A 16248-nucleotide genomic window follows, 5' to 3' on the forward strand; every position below is an offset into this window, starting at 1 on the left:
TCCCGGCCAAGATCCTCAGACAAACTTATCAGCTGTGAAATTATCTTGACATGATATTAGCAGAAGTATCAGGGAGACGAGCCGCCAGGTAAACGCGCAGCAGGTCACAGGCGGATGCACTTGTGGATTAACTTACTGCAGCTTTACATTTCAGATCGCTTCAGCTGAAACCTGATGACATTCTTCTGTTCCCCATCAGCTTTTAGAGAATCCTCTACCACAGAAATGGCACAAACTGTCAGTCAGTGAGCAATAAAAAAAGAGATGGCGCAAATCCCTGTACGATATTGGAAATCTATATATATGAGGCATCGTGATTACTAGCTAATCCCACCCCTGCACAGTAGCTCCACCCCCCACATCACCGCACACAATCCCGCCCGCCACTCCATTACCACACACAATCCCGCCCCCCACAAATCCCGCCCCTGCACAGTAGCTCCACCCCCCACATCACCGCACACAATCCCGCCCGCCACCCCATTACCACACACAATCCGCACCACATCACCACACACAATCCCACCCCCCACATCACCCCACATAATCCCGCCCCCCACCACATCACTACACATAATCCCGCCCCCCACCACATCACCACACATAATCCCGCCCCCCACCACATCACTACACATAATCCCGCCCCCCCACGACATTACCACACATAAGCCCGCCCCCCACCACATTACCACACACAATCCAGCTCCCCAACACATCACCACACATAATCCCGCCCCCCCACGACATTACCACATAAGCCCGCCCCCCCATCACATTACCACACATAATCCCACCCCCCACCACATTACCACAGATAATCCCGCCCCTTACCACATTACCACACATAATCCCGCCCCCCACCACATCACCACACATAATCCCGCCCCCCACCACATCACCACACATAATCCCACCCCCCACCACATTACCACACATAATCCAGGCCCCCACCACATTATCACACATAATCCTGCCCCCCCACCACATTACCACACATAATCCTGCCCCCCCACCACATTACCACACATAATCCTGTCCCCCACCACATTACCACACACAATCCCGCCCCCACCACATTACCACACAGAATCCTGCCCCCCCACCACATTACCACACACAATCCCACCCCCACCACATTATCACACATAATCCCGCCTACCACCACATTACCACACATAATCCCGCCCCCCACCACATCACCACACATAATCCCGCCCCACCACCACATCACCACACATAATCCCGCCCCCCCACCACATCACCACACATAATCCCGCCCCCCACCCCATTACCACATAATCCCGCCCCCCACCCCATTACCACATAATCCCGCCCCCCACCCCATTACCACATAATCCCGCCCCCCACCCCATTACCACATAATCCCGCCCCCCACCCCATTACCACACATAATCCCGCCCCCCACCACATCACCACACATAATCCCACCCCCCAACACATCACCACACATAATCCCGCCCCCCACCCCATTACAACACATAATCCCGCCCCCCACCCCATTACCACACATAATCTCGCCCCCCCACATCACCACACATAATCCCTCCCCCAACACATCACCACACTATTGTTATTAACTTCATTTTAAGTTAATTTACCACTTGCGTAAGTGCTATTGAATGTTATCATTATTTACTTTCGTTTAATCACCAGCAGCGTTAATTAGATAGCAATGAGCATGCCGAGCGTTAGCTGGCTGGAAACAGCTAGCATCTCATAGGTGTTACATTGTAACATTTTCATTTTAACTCAATTGCAGTGTTTCGCATATAACGACCACTAGGGGGCAACATTATGAAGGACAAAATATCGTCATCTGGAGGCATAAAGAGTAATGGTGAATGGCCTGTATCCCAATCCCCAGTCGTCAAGGTTCTAATAGATATTATGAAACAAAATAAAGAGTAACGCAAACTATACCATGGGCAATGGCCAATTAAATTTGACTCCACTAGCAGAATAGTGAGTGCAGCTCTGGAGTATAAGGCCGGCGTCACACTAGCGAGTATTACTGACGTATGAGCGCAGAAATGACATCCATAAAATACGCATTACACACGGCCCAATGAATCTCTATGGCCCAGCTCCTATCTGCCGTATATTACGCATCCGTAATATACAGTATTGTACGGCCGTAGAAAATCGCAGCATGCTGCGTTTGTCAGCGTATTGCGCAAAAAAATGCCAATGCAAGTCTATGGGAGCGAGAAAAATACGGGTTACACACGGACCAGCAGTGTGACTTGAGAGAAATACGCAGCGGTGTTCTATAGAAAAGCCGGTAATTCAATTGCCGGCTTTTGCTATCTCCTTCCCAAACCCGACATGATATGAGACATGGTTTACATACAGTAAACCATCTCATATCCCCCTTTTTTTTTTGCATATTCCACACTACTGTTAGTAGTGTGTATGTGCAAAATTTGGGCGCTCTAGCTATTAAAGTAACGGGTTAAATCGCGGAAAAAATTGGCGTGGGCTCCCGCGCAATTTTCTCCGCCAGAGTGGTAAAGCCAGTGACTGAGGGCAGATATTAATAGCCTAGAGAGGGTCCATGGTTATTGGCCCCCCTGGCTACAAATATCTGCCCCCAGCCACCCCAGAAAAGGCACATCTGGAAGATGCGCCTATTCTGGCACTTGGCCACTCTCTTCCCACTCCCGTGTAGCAGTGGCATATGGGGTAATGAAGGGTTAATGCCACCTTGCTATTGTAAGGTGACATTAAACCAGATTAATAATGGAGAGGCGTCAATTATGACACCTATCCATTATTAATCCAATAGTACGAAATGGTTAATAAAACACACACACATTATTACAAAGTACTTTAATGAAATAAAGACACAGGGTGTTTTAATATTTTATTATACTCTTAATCCACCTGAAGACCCTCGTTCTGTAAAAAAGGAAAAATAAAAAATAAACAATATCCCATACCTTCTGTCATTCTGGCACGTCCCACGATGTAAATCCATCTGAAGGGGTTAAATCATTTTACACCCAGGAGCTCTGCTAAAGCAGCTGTGCTCGTGGCTGTAAAAATACGGGGAATGAATGGAGTGCAGGGGAATGTCTTGTAGTTACCTTGAGTCGCAGTGATGCGCCCTCTGCTGGATGTCCTCATATGAACTCGAGCCTGGGAAAAGTTCTCATATCATGTCGGGTTTGGGAAGGAGATAGCAAAAGCCGGCAATTGAATTACCGGCTTTTATGCTATCTAGCGCTGAATATAAATACAGTATATATATACACTCACCGGCCACTTTATTAGGTACACCATGCTAGTAACCGGTTGGACCCCCTTTTGCCTTCAGAACTGCCTCAATTCTTCGTGGCATAGATTCAACAAGGTGCTGGAAGCATTCCTCAGAGATTTTGGTCCATATTGACATGATGGCATCACACAGTTGCCGCAGATTTGTCGGCTGCACATCCCAAAGATGCTCCATACAAGGCAGGATGGATCCATGCTTTCATGTTGTTTACGCCAAATTCTGACCCTACCATCCGAATGTCGCAGCAGAAATCGAGACTCATCAGACCAAGCAACGTTTTTCCAATCTTCTACTGTCCAATTTCGATGAGCTTGTACAAATTGTAGCCTCAGTTTCCTGTTCTTAGCTGAAAGGAGTGGTACCCGGTGTGGTCTTCTGCTGCTGTAGCCCATCTGCCTCAAAGTTCGACGCACTGTGCGTTCAGAGATGCTCTTAGGCCTACCTTGGTTGTAACGGGTGGCGATTTGAGTCACTGTTGCCTTTCTATCAGCTCGAACCAGTCTGCCCATTCTCCTCTGACCTCTGGCATCAACAAGGCATTTCCGCCCACAGAACTGCCGCTCACTGGATTTTTTTTCTTTTTCGGACCATTCTCTGTAAACCCTAGAGATGGTTGTGCGTGAAAATCCCAGTAGATCAGCAGTTTCTGAAATACTCAGACCAGCCCTTCTGGCACCAACAACCATGCCACGTTCAAAGGCACTCAAATCACCTTTCTTCCCCATACTGATGCTCGGTTTGAACTGCAGGAGATTGTCTTGACCATGTCTACATGCCTAAATGCACTGAGTTGCCGCCATGTGATTGGCTGATTAGAAATTAAGTGTTAACAAGAAGTTGGACAGGTGTACCTAATAAAGTGGCCAGTGAGTGTGTGTATATATATATATATATATATATATATATATATATATATATATATATATATATATATATATATATATATCAATGACATATATATATATATATATATATATATATATATAGAGAGAGAGAGAGATACTGTATATATGTTTTAACGAACATTTGCGCCAAAAATCCATTAGATGTCGGTTTTGCAAGCCTGCGAGAAAATATCGCAGTATGGATGCCATACAGATTACATACGGAGGATGACATGTGCAAAATACGCTGCCACACCCTGCCTACGGATGACATACGGATCACTATTTTGGGAACATTTCTGCGTATTACGGCCGTAAAAAAAGGACCGTATTTTCAGACGCTGAGTGTGACGCCGGCCTAATACAGGATGCAACTCAGGATCAGTAATGTAATGTATGTACACAGTGACTGCACCAGCAGAATAGTGAGTGCAGCTCTGGGGTATAATACAGGATGTTACTCAGGATCAGTAATGTAATGCACGTACACAGTGACTGCACCAGCAGAATAGTGAGTGCAGCTCTGGAGTATAATACAGGATGTAACTCAGGATTAGTAATGTAATGTATGTACACAGTGACTGCACCGGCAGAATAGTGAGTGCAGCTCTGGGGTATAATACAGGATGTAACTCAGGATCAGTATTGTAATGTATGTACACAGTGACTGCACCAGCAGAATAGTGAGTGCAGCTCTGGAGTATAATACAGGATGTAACTCAGGATCAGTATTGTAATGTGTGTACACAGTGACTGCACCAGCAGAATAGTGAGTGCAGCTCTGGAGTATAATACTGGATGTAACTCAGGATCAGTAATGTAATGTATGTACACAGTGAGTGCACGAGCAGAATAGTGAGTGCAGCTCTGGAGTATAATACAGGATGTAACTCAGGATCAGTAATGTAATGTAAGTACACAGTGACTGCACCAGCAGAATAGTGAGTGCAGCTCTGCAGTATAATACAGGATGTAACTCAGGATCAGTAATGTAATATATGTACACAGTGACTCCGGCAGCCCTTAGGTATAATACAAGCTGCGGGTCAGTACAGGATACACAATGCTGCTTTATAGGTGCAAAGTTACAGAGAACTATGAAAGCAAAAGAACAGAGGGGAAGAAGATAAACTGCTGAGAAAATCAATATTGTAATAGAAAGTCTAACAAAGTCTGTGGATTGTACAGAACATTGAGTTTTGTTTTCTTAATCTTTGTAGCTTAGTTGTGAAATGTTTGAGAAATTCAAGGCGACAAAATTTTAAAGAGAAGGAAACAAAACTTAGAAACATTCTACACGGCTGTGTGCTGATTGCTGCTTTCTGATTTGTGGCGTAAGCTGATCGTACAGAACAATAATCAGCAGTCCCAGATTGTTAAGAAGCTGGTATATACTGTACGTCCATCACTATACAGAGACCGTGCAGCACTAAAAGAAAAATGGCAGATGAGCTGAAATGTCAATAGTCTCTGTATCAGTGTAATAGGGTGCAGGGTAGAGTATGTCACCACGGAACAGACAGACCGACTGTGGAGGGGGATTTATTAACAGGAGTAAGATTCTCCTCGCAGGGAGAAAACGGGGTTAGTAGAGATAAAGCAAACAGTATAACAATACATAGCAAGCTAACTGAAGCTATGAAACAGTTAAGCGGAATTGAAATGGTTAACGAGTGTTCTTGGAGCGCCCCCACCGCCGCAGGGCCGAGGGGCACCCGGTACCGGGCCTCTGAGTCTCTGTTCTGGGGGGTTGTCACGGTGGCTGGACCCGGTCCGTGGCCCTGCCTGCTAGGGGGACGTCCGGTGCAAGGGTGGTGAATGGTGACGGTGTAGTTGTGGTGCGGTGCAGTAAATAACGAGGACACCAGGTTGCAGTCTCTTTACCTCTTTACTGAAGATCTCTGGGTCCTCAGTCCGGAATACGGTTAACCAGGCTGCGCAAGTCCGGCCGGTCCAATGGCACCTCCAGAGTTCTCTTTGCAGGTGGAAATCTGTGCCTTCCTGCTAGCGCTATGTGTTGTGGTCCTCCCCTGCTGTGCTTACGGAAAGTCCCCACAACTGTTGTGTCTGTTTCTCGTGTTCCCTCACAACTCGATTAGATGATGTTCTGCTAATCCGTCCCTCCCGGTGTTATGGTTGGGACGCACCCGTATGACGGGTAGGCTCGGAGCTCTTCCGGGACCCTAGAGTCGCCCCTCTCCACAGGTTGCCCCCTATGTCTTCTTAGGTGATTTAGGTGAGACAGCCCGCCTGTGACTGACTGTCCTGCCGTTGGTTTGAAGTATTGCTTGGAGCTAGATATATAAATACTTCCTCGGCGTTCCGGCCGCCGGCTGTGCGCCTCAGTAGGATGTTGCCTCGGTCTTACAGCATGACTCCTACTGGTATTCTCCTTCTTGCTTTGATCTCGTTTCTCACTCAGCACAATATATCTCGCTTCTGATCCTCTCTTAGGGCACCGCCGCTATGCTGAGCAGGCACGGTCCCGTGACGTTCTCTCTCATTGCCAGGCCTCTGTCAGGGTCCCAAACCTGACAGGGACCCTACCGAATCTTCCCCCACAACACCCTCTGCCACAAGGTGTTGCCTGGTTCCAACCCAGTCAGCTTTCTGAACTAACTTCCTGCCTGACCCCCAGTTTACCCACACGGTGAGGAGTGGCCTAATAAATAACACCCTTAGCTCCCCCTGGAGGCCCGACTGTGAAATGTATTGGTGTATGTGATACCTGGTCAGATGAACTCCTTCAGTGCCATCAGAAGTACCATAGCCCCCCTTAGCGGCGGAGCTTCAGTACTGCAACAACCAGGACTCTGGGGCGCTGCACTCCCCCCCGGTTAAATCCAGTACTCCTGGACTGGGAAGAAAACAACAATACAGGTTAGCAAAAAGACATACAATTTTTGTGAGTGCAATAACAATAAGCATATTTGAACAGAGCTTCCCTTTATGGGAGGTGAGGACACTTGAACGTTACAAACATGGTTAAATAGTTTTAAATAACTTTACTATAAATAACTTTTCTTACCCAACCGGGTATTCTACTAAGTGCAAAATTGTTGAACAATAATTTAACATTGCCTTTAAGGACGTACACTCTGCATCCACTAAAGACCTTCTTATAACACATTATAAGGCAATTAACTTCATACTCCTTCTTTAAGTCTGCAGGACCGCCTGTCCTAACCGCTCCAGACCTACTGCCTCTCCTTTCTTTACAGGACCGCCCCTTTCAGCCCGGGCCTACTGCCCCTCCACTACTATACACAGTATAGAACATGACATTTTTCCTTCAGTTCAAGACTACTAAGCCTTCTCTATATGGCTCCTAGGAGGACTCACCAACTAACCCCGTCCGGGTTCACTTCCTGTCCTCATTCTTCCATCAACATTATCAACCATTTCTCACAATTAACTAGTTAGTTACATTTAACGTTTACATATCAGCATTATTACTTTCTTTCAAAACATCATTATCACTTTACTGTTTTAAGGCAATACTACTCATAAGTGCACAGGTAAAAATCCCCTTTAAGAGGGGACCAAGTCTTTATGAGGTAGCGCAGCTTCTTCAGCTACCAGTCCGTACACAGTAAGGACTCCGGTGCGGGTTCCAAGAACCGTATCTTCGCAAAGAGTCCTTCTTGTATGTAAAACCAGTAAGAAGCACCTTTAAGAAGGTGCAAACTATTTACAAGGAGTTTGTATCATGCACTGTTCATGATTCCAGCAGTTTTTGGGAACTTGTGCAAAAATTAGAAAACAAACCAAAAAGCAATAGGGATCCCGGGTCAACAAAGGGATCCCTTTAAGAGTTAACCCTGGATGGGTTTTAGCAGCAACATAGCAGAAAACAAACAGTTTGAAGAACTATTTACATGTAATGCAGAGTTTTAAGATCTTACTCTGATGCTGGCGGTGCAGGGGATGGCCTCTGGTCCCTGGCCGATGCAATGTCAGTACCGGTGGTTGGTCCCTCAGGTGCTGTCAGATCACCCGGTGTCTGGATTTGAAGGCTAACCCTGCTTGCAAGTTCAGTAGCCGCTACAAAGCGTACGGTGGTGATAGTAACAAGATCTGGCAAATCTGGATCAGTCATGATCGGGGCAACAGGTGGCGCTCTCTCAGGCTCACACCGTCGAACGTTCCGGGCGCACCATCCTTGTGCATTCCGATGACGGGTGTAGGTCACCTGATCCCCTTTTTGCAATGGATCCCCATCTTGGCTGCAGCAGGGAGTTTTCGCGTTGTAACTAGTAACAAAGACATCAGTTGGTAGCCCTGGTTCCTGTATGAAGCCCCATCCCCTCTTCTGGTGGTAGGCCAGCACAGTTCCCCGCTTTACCACGTCTTTCCTGCCGTGCGCAGACTTTCTACGTTGTGTATCATGTTGTTCGGTCTCGTCTCGATCTTTCCAGTGTTGGATTAAACATTGCTTATACTGTTCCCAGGTAAGTACCGCAAGGGTGAGGCCGTCCCCCGGAGCCCCATCCGGCTCAATCCAGGGGGTGTCCCACCGGAGGATCACCCCGTCTGGGCCCACATCTATGGGTTCTCCCATCTTGGTCGGCAGTGGCGGTACCAGCTTCCCCATTAGGTTAGGGGTGAGGACCACCCGCTCAACCGTGAATAGGCGGTTACTGTTGGGGTGAGGGTCGGTCGCGGGAGCGGGATCGAGCGGGGGAGCAGGGGCGCCTCCCATACCTGCGCCTGATGTGATTCCACTGATGTCGATCCGGTCCGTTGACGAGGACGCTGGAATCGGCTGCAGCCCGGACCGCGGCTCCTCCTCGGCGGCCTCCGGATGCGGCTTCGCTCCCCATTGCTCCTCCACTGGCGGTTCCAAGGAGTTCAGATTCTCCCGCTGCGGCGGACGCGGGTCCGCCTCTGGTGGGTAAGGGCAAGCCGGGATCACCTTGTCGTCCCTCGGGCACTTGCTGGTCATCATCGCTGTCCGACATTCGGTGGCAATGCATACACCGGGCTCCGCCATTTCTCCGGGGTTGAGCTCCCTCTTCACCTCCTTCCCGCTGTTGCAAATCAGGGGGCGGTTCTCCTCTACTGCTGGGCAGGTCGTCATCTCGCAGCAGGAGTCGGAGGGGGCGATCGCTGCTTTTGGCGCCGCTTTGGTAGTCTCCTCCCATGGCACGCCCTCCTTCTTCCTCTGCGCTCCCCGTGGCGCTGCAATGGCGGCGGTTTTGGCGGGAACTTTTGGCGGTAAATGGCAATACACAGTTCTGGCAATAAAGTACAGTCCAAGCACAGTAAATCACAGTTCCAAGGCACACATGACCTGATTCTTCAGGCTTAAGTAGATCCTGTTCGTGACGCCAAAATTGGAGCGCCCCCACCGCCGCAGGGCCGAAGGGCACCCGGTACCGGGCCTCTGAGTCTCTGTTCTGGGGGGTTGTCACGGTGGCTGGACCCGGTCCGTGGCCCTGCCTGCTAGGGGGACGTCTGGTGCAAGGGTGGTGAATGGTGACGGTGTTGTTGTGGTGCGGTGCAGTAAATAACGAGGACACCAGGTTGCAGTCTCTTTACCTCTTTACTGAAGATCTCTGGGTCCTCAGTCCGGAATACGGTTAACAAGGCTGCGCAAGTCCGGCCGGTCCAATGGCACCTCCAGAGTTCTCTTTGCAGGTGGAAATCTGTGCCTTCCTGCTAGCGCTATGTGTTGTGGTCCTCCCCTGCTGTGCTTACGGAAAGTCCCCACAACTGTTGTGTCTGTTTCTCGTGTTCCCTCACAACTCGATTAGATGATGTTCTGCTAATCCGTCCCTCCCGGTGTTATGGTTGGGACGCACCCGTATGACGGGTAGGCTCAGAGCTCTTCCGGGACCCTAGAGTCGCCCCTCTCCACAGGTTGCCCCCTATGTCTTCTTAGGTGATTTAGGTGAGACAGCCCGCCTGTGACTGACTGTCCTGCCGTTGGTTTGAAGTATTGCTTGGAGCTAGATATATAAATACTTCCTCGGCGTTCCGGCCGCCGGCTGTGCGCCTCAGTAGGATGTTGCCTCGGTCTTACAGCACGACTCCTACTGGTATTCTCCTTCTTGCTTTGATCTCGTTTCTCACTCAGCACAATATATCTCGCTTCTGATCCTCTCTTAGGGCACCGCCGCTATGCTGAGCAGGCACGGTCCCATGACGTTCTCTCTCATTGCCAGGCCTCTGTCAGGGTCCCAAACCTGACAGGGACCCTACCGAATCTTCCCCCACAACACCCTCTGCCACAAGGTGTTGCCTGGTTCCAACCCAGTCAGCTTTCTGAACTAACTTCCTGCCTGACCCCCAGTTTACCCACACGGTGAGGAGTGGCCTAATAAATAGCACCCTTAGCTCCCCCTGGAGGCCCGACTGTGAAATGTATTGGTGTATGTGATACCTGGTCAGATGAACTCCTTCAGTGCCATCAGACGTACCATAGCCCCCCTTAGCGGCGGAGCTTCAGTACTGCAACGACCAGGACTCTGGGGCGCTGCATTCTTGTAACTTATCAGTCCAGCGAGGTCCTGACTGGAGGGTCCTTATTCCAACGTGGGTACAGTCACCAGCAGCACTTGAAGATTCTGAAGTCTCTCCTCTGTCTCCTGAGAACTGGAGACTCCAGGGTTAAATCTTTGCAGTCTTTTTCTCAGAGTGAAACGCTGATGTTCTTTCTGATGGAATCATTCATTTTTCCCCTCTTTTCCATCTGGCCCTGACCGACATGACAACTTCTTCCAGTACAACTCGTCTCTTTTCTTCCTGGTTCCTGCGTTGCTCCCTCTGATTTCCTGACAGCGGGCACCAGGCGCTTTACTTTACTTATCACACTCAGGGGTCTTGGCTTGTCACTGCAGTCACCAGGGCTGCACGCTCGGGTCACTGTCTCTGCACTGTCAGGGGAAAAGTCTTCACTGATTACGGAGGCTTCTGAGTCCACACCCTCACATACCCACCATAGTGAAGGCTGTATCTCAGCCTCAGTGCCCTCACGGGGAGCACTCTCTCGTGGGGAGCACGGCGCTGCAGCCTGCTTTCTCTCTCGTGTGCTGTCCCCTCTGTCCCGCGCGCTCTGCTTTCCCACTCTTTTTTGACCATACTCCTCTCTCTTCCTCTCCGCCCCCAGCAGTCACATGGTCTCCTCTGTCCAGGGCAGAAAGTCCTCCCCCCAACAACCCAGCTGTCCGACTCAGTGGTTCCAGGTAAGGAGCAGGGAAAGCAACCTCCTTTGGGCTCGTCTTTCTCTTCACCCCCTTACATTCCCCCTCTCTTGAAGCTCGCCATTCAACGGGCGAGAAATCTTCGTGCTTCTCTTTGTTCTTTTGAGGGGAGTCAGATAACTGCAATTCTCGTGTCTCCTTCTGCCTTTCTTCTTTCACATACTGCCAAACTAAATGGTCTAGGAGTTGTTCATCAGTCAGGTTGAGATATTCTTCCTCTACTTCGTCGGCAGCCATAGAAGACAATTCCTCAGACGAATCTTGTGTTGTCACATTAAATTTTCCAAAGGCATCCACTGTCTTCTTCTTTTTCTTCTTCTTCTTCTTGGTTTTGCCGCTAGCAGATGCTTGCATAGACGATTCGTCCTTTTCCTTGTCGTTATCGGAAACTTTAGGGACTTCTTGCCCGGGCTCCTCAGTCTGGGGGCTTAGTACAAGTAATTCTTCTCCATAGCTCCCCCTCTCTTTGACAGGTGCATTTTTGTCGAAACTAGAATCAGATGGATTAAGACCATGCAGGCCGGACTCTTTGTCATCTGCGCCGGGCTCTGTGGGCATCACTTCCCAGGGCTTCTCAGCCACACGCCCTGTCTCACACAGCTGTTCCATTTCCTCTGTCCGATCAGGATCTTGTGAGCTGACAGCCAGCACACTCTTCACCTCAGGGGACGACATCAGTGATTCCTCCTTTTCATCGACTAGGACCTTGAAAACGAGCATCGCAGGAACACTTGTCACTTTCTCTAGGTGGGGCTCTTCTCTTCCTGTCGTACCACTCCCTCCAGGGGCGACGTTCCCACCAGTTAGCAGGACCCTTAGAAGGGTGAGTGCGGATCTCTGCCACCACTGTTCTCGGGTAGGGCAATTTCTGGACATGTGTCCCACCCTTCTGCACGACCAGCACTCACATCTGCATCTGTCTGGAGGGCGCTTTAGTCTGCATTGTCAACCTCGGTGGGAGATATCTCTCATCTGCGGTTGCTCTTCATCCCAGGATACGAAGTTACACTTTGGGGCCACCACTGAAGCCTTCTTCATGCTACGCACCTCTCTGCTATCTTTCTGGTGGCTTCCGCAAGTTACTTCGGGGTATGCCGCTGGTCCCCAAAATGGCAGTAAGGGCTTTCCCCAGACTCTCAATCTCTTCCCAGATTCTTCTTATCTTCAACCGGGAATCTTGGGTCCATGTCGTCTCCTCTTCATTCTGAATGGGTGCTCCGCAATTGTAGCATGTAGGCAGTCTTCTTCGCTGAGCGGCACTAGTCTCACTTTCGGGGCCGGTTTCTCTTTCTCGCACTGGACGGCTGTACTCTGCAGCAGTGGTCTTCTTATATTCAGCCACTTCCTCACGGACCAGCGTGACCTCCTTCTTCAAGTCTTCTACCCATTGAGGGGCAGTTACCTCCCCGCTCCATACATTCCCCACTGGCACTACCACCCCTTGCTCTTGCTCGTGCGTGCGTGCCTCACTCCCGACCTCAGAGAAGGTCATATCTGGCTTTACTCACATGTTACCAGTTGGTCTCGCAGCACAAAGTCAATTGACCCCACACCTACGCCGTCCTTCCGTACTTATCACACTCAGGGTTCTTGGCTTGTCACTGCAGTCACCGGGGCTGCCCGCTCGGGTCACTGTCTCTGCACTGTCAGGGGAAAAGTCTTCTCTGATTACAGGGGCTTCCGACTCCGAGTCCACACCCTCACATACAGCCTTCACTATGGTGGTTATCTCAGCCTCAGTGCCCTCACGGGGAGCACTCTCTCGTGGGGAGCACGGCGCTGCAGCCTGCTTTCTCTCTCTCGCGCTGTCCCCTCTGTCCCGCGCGCTCTGCTTTCCCGCTCTTTTCTGAACACACTCCTCTCTCTTCCTCTCCGCCCCCAGCAGTCACATGGTCTCCTCTGTCCGACTAAGTGGTTCCAGGTAAGGAGCAGGGATATCAACCTCCTTTGGGCTCATCTTCCTCTTCACCCTCTTACATAATGATGGGGAAGAAGACGTTTTCTTTTGATTTTTTTGGAGTGCTGCTTTGTTCTTTACCGTTCTGGAGAATTTGAAAACTAGAGTCTTACCATTAGAAGCAGCTTACACCCATCTAAAGCCTCTTTCACACTTCCGACGGAAGTGTGAAAGAGGCCTAAGTGGGACGCTAAAGGCCCCGTCACACATAGCGAGATCGCTAGCGAGATCACTGCTGAGTCACAAGTTTTTTTGACGCAACAGCGACCTCAGTAGCGATCTCGCTATGTTTGACACGTACCAGCGACCAGGCCCCTGCTGCGAGATCGCTGGTCGTGTTGGAATAGCCTGGACCTTTTTTTGGTCGTTGAGGTCCCGCTGACATCGCTGAATCGGTGTGTGTGACACCGATCCAGCGATGTCTTCACTGGTAACCAGGGTAAACATCGGGTTACTAAGCGCAGGGCCGCGCTTAGTAACCCGATGTTTACCCTGGTTACCAGCGTAAATGTAAAAAAAACCAAACAGTACATACTCACCATCTGATGTCCGTCAGGTCCCTTGCCGTCTGCTTCCTGCTCTGACTGACTGCCGCCGTACAGTGAGAGCACAGCACAGCAGTGACGTCACCGCTGCGCTCTGCTCTCACTGTACGGCGGCACTCAGTCAGAGCAGGAAGCAGACGGCAAGGGACCTGACGGACATCAGATGGTGAGTATGTACTGTTTGTTTTTTTTGGTAACCAGGGTAAACATCGGGTTACTAAGCGCGGCCCTGCGCTTAGTAACCCGATGTTTACCCTGGTTACCCGGGTGCTGCAGGGGGACTTCGGCATCGTTGAAGACAGTTTCAACGATGCCGAAGTCGTTCCCCTGATCGTTGGTCGCTGGAGAGAGCTGTCTGTGTGACAGCTCCCCAGCGACCACACAACGACTTACCAACGATCACGGCCAGGTCGTATCGCTGGTCGTGATCGTTGGTAAATCGCTATGTGTGACGGGGCCTTAACAGCGCTGATCTTCCACTTTGTTATTTACTTATCCTGAATTGTGTTGTTATCTGCTTAAATGGAACCTGTCAGCAGTTTTGGCTGATATAAGATCCAACCACTGCCTTTCAGTACGCCTGCGCAGGAGCGCAATGCCGGGGAGCCATGAAACAACAGGAGGGTGGCGATCTTAAGATGGGAGGCGCCGGACCCACACATGCGACACCCAGCGGACCGGACCGCCCCCGGTTGAGTATAATAAAAGTTATTTTTCTTCTCTTGCAGATTGGACCAGGGGCAGATATACAGCATTATAGAATGATGTAGATAAGCCCTAAAAGGCGGTGGCCATATCTTATATCAGCCAAAACTGCTGACAGGTTCACTTTAACATGTCCTGCCATGTGCTGCCATCTAGTGACCCCTGTATAGTGCTGCCATGTACTGCTCCTACATTGTGAATACCAACACAAAAGACTGAGCAAACAGAAGGAAAATATTAAAGAGACACACTGTGAAACTAATCTACCAACCAACATCTGAAAACGAGTGCACACAAATGTCTCATAAAAACGAACAGTTTATTAATTATACTTAAAAAAGATTTAAATACAAAAGACATACATATTCCAGAACAGAATGTTCCTAGAAGTGACACCAGTAACATGTACAAAGTGAGAGATGTAAAGTAACACAACAGATTCCAAATAGGACAAAGAACCCCATCTACGTAATAATTCAAGTCAACAAACAAGTGTCATGACTAGTACTAAGTAGTTTAGTGAAAAAATGCAAGTATTTACACACAAGATGGTATGCCAGTAAAAAAGAGGGGTTCTTGTACATGCGCCCTGGTCCACCAGCCCCAACAATCGTTTCACCCAGAGGCTTCACCCCTGTCTACTGGTCCTAAATTGTGCTGGTATCTAGTGATCCCTGCATAGCCCTGCCATCTTCTGATCTTGTAGAATTCTGCCATCTAGTGATCTCTGTATAGTGCTGCCATCTACTGATCCTGTATAGTGCTGCCATCTACTGATCCTGTATAGTGCTGCCATCTACTGATCCTGTATAGTGCTGCCATCTACTGATCCTGTATCGTGCTGCCATCTACTGATCCTGTATAGTGCTGCCATCTATTGATCCTGTATAGTGCTGCCATCTACTGATCCTGTAAAGTGCTGCCATCTACTGATCCTGTATAGTACTGCCATCTACTGATCCTATATAGTGCTGCCATATACTGATCCTGTATAGTGCTGTCATCTACTGATCCTGTATTGTGCTGCCCTTTACTGATCCTGTATAGTGCTGCTGTCTATTAATCCTATATAGTGCTGCCATCTACTGATTTTGTATAGTGCTGCTATCTAGTGATCCCTTTATAGCCCTGCCATCTACTGATCCTGTATTGTATATACCCAAAAAGGCCCTTAGTAAATTGGCACTTCCAATACAATAACAAAAACCTACATAGAAAGATGTCTATGCCACATATCTTAGAAAACCATATTTAAATGTTAATTGAAGAGTTCAGAAAAAACACACATAATAAAATTGATAATAAAATAGTGGAAAATAATAGCAGATACTACACCTACTGAATAAATATTGAGGTACAATTCCTCCAGTATTTACAGTATAAGTAACATATGCTCCACAAAATTTGAACAATATCCCTATATAATTGGTATATAGTAACCAACACTCCATACAATCTATTGTGATTAAATGCTCTTATACATATCTCTCAATCTAGCAAAAATTTCATCATGTCACGAATAGAATTCATAAATATTTGTGCAGTGTTTAAAGTGCATAGTGCTAGTTGGATCTCATACTAATTAAATATAAACATTCAGAGGTACTATTAATAGCATATTAGATAAAGTGCGGGCATTTAATAAGTAGAAAAT

Source organism: Ranitomeya variabilis, chromosome 2 (genome assembly GCF_051348905.1).
Source record: "Ranitomeya variabilis isolate aRanVar5 chromosome 2, aRanVar5.hap1, whole genome shotgun sequence".
Taxonomy (NCBI): Eukaryota; Metazoa; Chordata; class Amphibia; order Anura; family Dendrobatidae; genus Ranitomeya; species Ranitomeya variabilis.